Source organism: Coffea eugenioides, chromosome 11, assembly GCF_003713205.1.
Source record: "Coffea eugenioides isolate CCC68of chromosome 11, Ceug_1.0, whole genome shotgun sequence".
NCBI lineage: Eukaryota > Viridiplantae > Streptophyta > Magnoliopsida > Gentianales > Rubiaceae > Coffea > Coffea eugenioides.
In genome coordinates this window covers 8,223,408-8,230,749 of record NC_040045.1, presented here as the reverse complement: position 1 = coordinate 8,230,749, position 7,342 = coordinate 8,223,408, and the positions used below count along the sequence as shown (strand labels likewise).

At 37.3% G+C, this 7,342-nt stretch overlaps 1 non-coding gene across 1 annotated transcript; it reads right to left on the bottom strand.

The window, feature by feature from the left end:
- Window positions 1–1,308: 1,308 nt before the first annotated feature.
- Window positions 1,309–1,415, bottom strand: LOC113754655. Its single transcript, XR_003465333.1, has one exon. It is a non-coding gene; the product is annotated as a small nucleolar RNA R71 (small nucleolar RNA).
- Between the last annotated feature and the right edge of the window lie 5,927 nt (window positions 1,416–7,342).

Here is a 7,342-nt window from a genome sequence, read left to right as displayed (position 1 = left end):
TTTCTTGTTATTGATTGATCACCAATAGCATGTTTATAGTGTTATTATTCAATGAGAATTGGTAATAACAATTGAAACACATGAGTAGTGCTTGAGTTGTATGTTCATGAAAATAGAGATACACTTAGGTGGATTATTGAGCATTTCATGAAATAAAACGGAGTAGTAGTAGTATTTCACCATGAAAATAGGGAAATCTATATTGCTCTAAGCCATTTCATCATGAAAATGAGACTTGGTAATCTTGGAAATAAATCTCTGGTTAAGCAAGAATAATAGCAAGAAGTAAATCCATTCATTTGTGTAGTTTATGCCATAAGTGGAATCTACATCCCTAGAATCTTCATTAAGTGAAATTTCTCTATTTGCATTCAGCATTTGTTAAACTAGATTTGTATATCAGATTTGTAGATTACAGCATTAGACTTTCTCTGCTCAAAATTAATTGTAAGTCTAAATAATAGAGAGAACAAGGGCTTAGTAATTGTTTAAATTGCTCCTCGTGGGATCGACCCGATACACATCTTGTACTACAATTGCGACCTGTATACTTGCAGTCCAACGGGTGTAAAATCGGAATTAAACTTGCACTTAAAGTAAAAACCCGTCAAGTTTTTGGCGCCGTTGCCGGGGAGCGGCAATATTAGAGCCTAATCATCTTTATTAATTTAGACAGCTTTATTTTTTTTAGATTATATTTAATCTTATATTATAATCAGTTTTTTTTTACCATTGAAGTTGCATAATATCCCTTATTTCTGTTTGTAGTGTATGCACCGGGAGTCTCGAGAAGTCGCACCTTTCGATCCAGAAATTGAGAGGACACTACGTAGACAAAGGAGGCACACACAACAGCAAGAGGAACAAGAGATTTGGCAACCGATAGAGGAAATTTTGATAGAACTACCATTTGAAGAAGAAATGGCCGAAAATGACCCAAATAGGCGAGTTCTACGAGATTATACTCTACCGGGAACACAAGGATCTCAAACAAGCATAGTAAGGCCTACGGTAAATGCTAACAATTTTGAGATTAAACCATCACTTATCCAAATGGTTCAACAATCTCAATTTGGAGGTAATGCAGTAGAAGATCCTAATACACACTTAGCTACATTCTTGGAAATTTGTGATACAATTAAAATGAATGGAGTTAGTGATGATGCCATAAGGCTAAGATTGTTCCCATTTTCATTGAGAGATAAGGCCAAACTTTGGCTACACTCTCATGCTCCTAATACTTTCACTGGATGGGATGAACTATCAAGAGCATTCTTAAATAAGTATTTTCCACCAGGTAAGACTGCTAAGTTTAGAATGGATATCACTAGTTTTAGCCAATTGGAAGGTGAATCATTATATGAGGCATGGGAAAGGTTTAGAGATTTGCTTCGGAAATGTCCACATCATGGACTGCCAGAATGGTTAATCATACAAACCTTCTATAATGGTTTAGTTTTTTCTACTAAAACTATGATCGATGCAGCCGCAGGTGGAGCTTTAATGGGTAAATCACCCCAAGAAGCTCAGAATTTGATAGAAGAAATGGCCGCAAATAACTACCAATGGGCCAATGAGAGAGGTAATACAAGACGTCACGCAGGTATGATCGAAATGGACACTCTCAATATGTTGAGTGCTCAAATGAATAATGTGATGAAATTGCTAAGTAGACAAGGTGGAGTTGGTCCAAGTTCATCTAATGCACATGTAGCATGTTGTTCTATATGTGGAGGTGAACATGATAGTAATGAGTGTGTTGATTCTGAACAGGTACAATTCGTCAATAATTACAATCGTAATGCTCAAAATAACCCCTACTCGAATACTTACAATCCGGGGTGGAGAAATCATCCAAACTTTGGATGGAAAGATCAAGGCAATCAACAAAGGCCAACCAATCCGTCGGGATTTCAACCAAGGCAACCACAGGCTGAAACTAAACCAAGTTGGGAGATCGCGGTGGAAAAACTTGCTAAGGTGACTTCGGATAGATTCGAGCGAGTTGAGGGGCGGTTGGACCAATTAGCTGGGATGTACAGAAACTTGGAGGTTCAAATTGGTCAAATTGCCAATGTGATCAACAATAGAAACCTTGGTGAATTACCAAGTAAAACCGAAGTGAATCCGAGAGAGCATGTCAATGCAATCATTCTTAGAAGCGGTAAAACGGTTGAGGGATTCGATTTTGAAAATTCAGGTGGTGAAAAAGACAAGAAGCAAGCAATTGAAGGGGAGCAAGAAAGTCAAAATGATCATGTTATCATTGATATTGATGCACTTCATCCCAAATTAAATTCTAATGTGATACCTTTTCCTCACAGGTTGAAGAAAGATGGACAGGATCGGGAGTTTGAAAAATTCTTCAAAATGTTTAAACAATTGCACATTAACATTCCTTTCATTGATGCTATAACACAGATTCCCTCTTATGCACGTTTCTTGAAAGACATCATGTCAAAGAAGAGGAAAATTGTAGATAATGAGATGATAGCATTAACGGAAGAGTGTAGTGCATTGATTAAGAATAAACTCCCTCCTAAATTGAAAGATCCGGGAAGTTTTTCTATTCCTTGCACTATTGGTCAATTGCATTTTTTTAATGCTTTATGTGATTTAGGTGCAAGTGTATCACTTATGCCGTTATCGGTTGCCCGGAGATTGGGACTTCAAGAGCTAAAAGCTACCAATATTACATTGCAATTGGCGGATCGGTCAATCACACGTCCCATGGGTATTTTGGAAAATGTGCTCATAAAGGTAAGACAATCTATAATACCTGTGGATTTTGTTGTCTTAGATATTGAAGAAGATGTGAGAATGCCAATTATTCTAGGACGACCGTTTTTAGCCACTGCACGAACTATAATTGATGTAGAAAAAGGTAAGCTTATATTACGGGTTAATGGTGAGGAATTGGAATTCAATTTGGATAATAAAGAAGGGAATATAGAGCCTACTGCTCTTGTTTCTAATATGCCATATGATGAAAAGGTTAACCAAGAAAGGACCGAAGAAGTTAAATTTATAAATGTCCTTGGTACTAACTTTCATGGTATAGGAACAAAGGAGGAGAAGATAAGGATGGAAGTTGGCTTAATAAATTCTTCATTCCATGAAGAAAATGGTGAAAAGTTGAGCCAATTCAGAAAAGACAAGCAAAATCCACTCCAAGGTGAAGTTGAGCCTCTCTATGACAAGTCTAATATTCCTCCTTGGCATTTGAGGAAATTGGACTATGAAGATCAATGCATGGTTCACCACATGGTGGATTGGTTCGGGAGTTTCGACCCATGGGGAGAAAATCTCTCTCTAATGCTCTAAAGTGATTCAACTTTTTCAGTCGAGCCAACGACTATAAACAAAAGCGCTAATTGGGAGGCAACCCAATATTTAGGTTATATTTGTTAACTTGGTGTGATTTTGTGGTTTGAATCAATGTTTTAGCTAAATTGTTGTTTTTGTAATGTAGGGTTGGCAATTGAAGGCAAGGATGACCAATTGAGTACAAAAAAGGCGAACTTTGATCAAACAACTCAACCCCTCGATTTGCGTTAAAGGTGTTTTTGATTCATTATAAAGGGGTAAAATGCATGTTTTTAATGTTTTACATTTGTTCCAGCCATTACAATTGGCAAACAAATGATCTATGATGCATTTTGAGTCATTGGGGTACCTTTTGTAATTTTTCAAAAGTTAAAATTCTGCTAAAAATCGAAGCAGAAAACGCGTTTTCCAAGAAAACGCGACTCAAAGTCGCGTTTCTCAGAATCGCGTTTTCAATTCTGCGCCTGCAGAAAAGAAAACGCGCCTTAAAAACGCGACCTTAAGTCGCGTTTTAATGGAAGTCGCGTTTTCAAGCCTGGATCAAGACTCAAAAACGCGACTTCAGAAACGCGACTTTGAGTCGCGTTTTCCAACACAGTCGCGTTTTTATTCCTGCAAGATTTGTGCAGGAAACGCGACTTCAAAAACGCGAGTTGAAGGCGCGTTTTTAGTCGCGTTTTCCGTGTCTGAATATAGCCTTCAGAAACGCGATTTCAGCCTTTCTTCTTCACTTCTCCAATTTTTCCAGCCGCGTTTTTCCCTCTTCCTTCTACCCAACTCACAAATTTTCATTTATACTCCATAATCTTGCTAGAAATCATCAACCCAACACCTTTTGAGCTTCATACAACCTTTTTAACCGATTAAAATCCAAGAAAAATACCTAAAATCAGGTTTTTGAGGGATTGAAGGTTAGGGTTCTTAAACTCTAATTTCTTCAATTGGAGGTCAATTGGAGGTTGTTTCATAGGACTTTTTGCATTTTTAGCATCACCAAACATCCTTCTATGTGATTGAGGTAAGTTTCTTCATCAAATCTTTTGATTTTAGAAGTTCATATTTTTTATCCTGAGCTATCTGACATCTTTTAATTTCGAAAATTTGATGAGGTTCATGGCTATTTTTGATTTTATTCATGATTATTATGATTGTTTAAGCATGTTTAAATGTTTAAATGTAGCAATTTATTGGTTTTCAAGTACTTTAAAATTCACAATTGCTATATTTAGATGAAATTGGAAAAAGGAACTAGGATGTTTTTGAGTCATTGGTGATGTTAAATTATGGTTAAAAATGGTTAGTTGATGATGTTTAAGCATGTGCATTGTGTATAGTGAGTAATTTGGTTGATTTGGTGAGTTAATTAGTTTAATTTTTGCCTAAACATGATTATAGCTAAAAGTATATTATTATTGTTAATTCTAAATAGTTATAATCATAATTGTTCCTATTTTCACTAATTAAATTATAATTGATACATATCTTGTGTAATTTGGTGATTTTGGGCAACTTTAGGCAGAAAATATGTCTTGTACGATCATTGAATGATTAGAACTTGAGCAATTGTATTTGAGGTTATTTGGATTAATGCTGAACTTTTGTTGCCAAATAATGAGTTGTAGTACATGTGGATAATTGAAATATTTTTTAGGTACTATGCCAAGGGGAAGAAGAGCGGTACTTTCATCCTCTAGTAGTGAGGAGAGGGAGGTTAATGAAGAGATGGAGGTGACTGAAGAGGAGAATTCACCTTCTCCTCCACCAGTTAACCGTCGACCTGGTGAGGGCACCTCCCGTGGAGCGGGAAAATCGGTATTTGACAGTGCTAGGTTCAACACTCGCAGGAATCAGGAGTGGCATGAGGCGCGTGCTAATTTGGAGTTTTTGTTTGAGATGCACGTCAGTCCACCAGTTGAGATGATGTACAACATCTCAGAAGCTTTTGCTCAGCTAGGATGGGCTCCGATTCTCACCCTTCCAAACCATTACTACCCAGACTTGGTGCGCGAGTTTTACGCCAACATTGAAAGTAAGGCGCGCCATAGTGGAGAAATAGTTGAGTCCTGGGTGCGTGAAAGACGAATCACCTTATCACGGCAAGATTTGGCTGCTATTTTGGGGTGTATGGATGACGGACGTCCAGTAGACTTGAAGAAGGAGTTTGTTCCCCCGAATAGGAGGTGGGATCCCTCGTTGGCCATGGCTAGGTTTGGTCTCGAGTACCAACCTTTTCGCTCTACCAGAAAGGAGACCATATTGGCGAATGTATTCGAACCTCGTCATCGTCTTATCATTTACATGATGGCTCACAATGTCATCCCAAAGAAGACGGGGCACACGGAGGTCCGCAAGAGCGATATCTACTTCTTGGATTACATGTTCCATAACCGGACATCTCCATATGCTCGGATTTCATTGCCTAACATCATCATCAGCCACATTAGGTCTACGGCGAGGCGTAAGACAACTTCCTTCAAACTATCATTTCCTCGTCTACTGACTTTAATCTTTCCCCGTTTTGAGGTTCCCTTGGAAGGCATGCGGCGGGAGTATGTGCCACCACGTGCTGAGATGACTATCACTACTCTTCGCCGCCTTGGTATTGGCACGGGAGACATTCCACGCCCTGTTCAGGAGCGGAGACAAAAGGCTAGACATGGTCGGGATGAAGCTGGACCTTCTACTGCAGCACCACCTCCTCCTCCACCACAAACTAATTGGCAGCGACTTTTTGATCATATGGAGGACTTTGCATTCCAGTTCGCTGACGTTAGGAATCGTCTAAGCCGAATTGAAGATCATTTGGGCATTCATCCACCGCCCAATCGTGATGCACAGGATGACGATGATGCTGAGGGGGATGACTGACTTGGCACACTGCAGAAGCTATCTTTAGTTGCTGGAATTGCTTGCCTAATTATCTTAATTTGTGGAGTTTAAGATGTTAACTTCATTTCATTTTTTCTGTTTTCTATGTGGTAGGTACTTGTATTTTGACAGTGGTTCGTGATTAGTGGCTGATAAGGATCTCAGCCATTGACTTGGGGAGTACTTCTTTCTTTTCTTTTCTTCTTTTGTTTCATTTCTTCCCTACACATTGAGGACAATGTGTAATTTAAGTGTGGGGGGAGAAATATGTGTGATACTTGTGGTTTTAGTTGTGTTTGATATAATTCTTGTGCTTAAATGGTGTTTCTTGTGGTTGCTGGCAGGGAGATTTAGTCCACTTTTAAGGGGAGACTCTGTCAAAATTTTTCCAAAACCTTATACATATATATGTTATTAACTATAATAAATAAATAAAATTTTGTCACTTATCCTTTTGAAATAAATATATGCGGTTTTGATACTTCTTTTCTCATAAAATTTGGAAATGATTTTTATGTGATTATAATTTTTACATCTATAGGAAAGTATATCTAGTAAAGTGGAGAAAATTATGCCTACATTTTGTATATTTGATGAAAATTCTTCTTTTTATCTAATTTTATAAGATAAGAAATTAATATGGTTAATAAGTGTCATACTCTTCTCATGATTACTCTTAGAGGGAATTTTATTATATATTGTTAAAGAAAAAAAAAATGGTTATTCTACTCCAATGATTCTCGTACCGAGTAACCGGGGGTTGGCATCTACAAATGTCGACATTCGCGTAAAAAGGTACTTGAATTAAGAGTATGCAAAGCAACTTGAGTATGTGAAATGTTGAGTAACCGGGGATCTGCATCTAAAAATGTTGATCTTCGCGTCAAAAGGCATTTTTCACAACTTAAGTAATATTTAACCCTTAAAATATATAAAAAAATAATAATAATAATACATAAATAAATAAAAAGTAAATTAAATCCCTCTTTAAGAAAAATAAGAAGTTGATCATGAGATTAGTTAGCATCTTTATTGACTATAGGAGTTGCTTGCTTGCGAAATTGGATAAAAATAAGAAGTTGAGTTGAATTGGTAAAATTATGGTATACTTGGCTCTTCTTTGCTTGATATTATGAGTACTTGAACT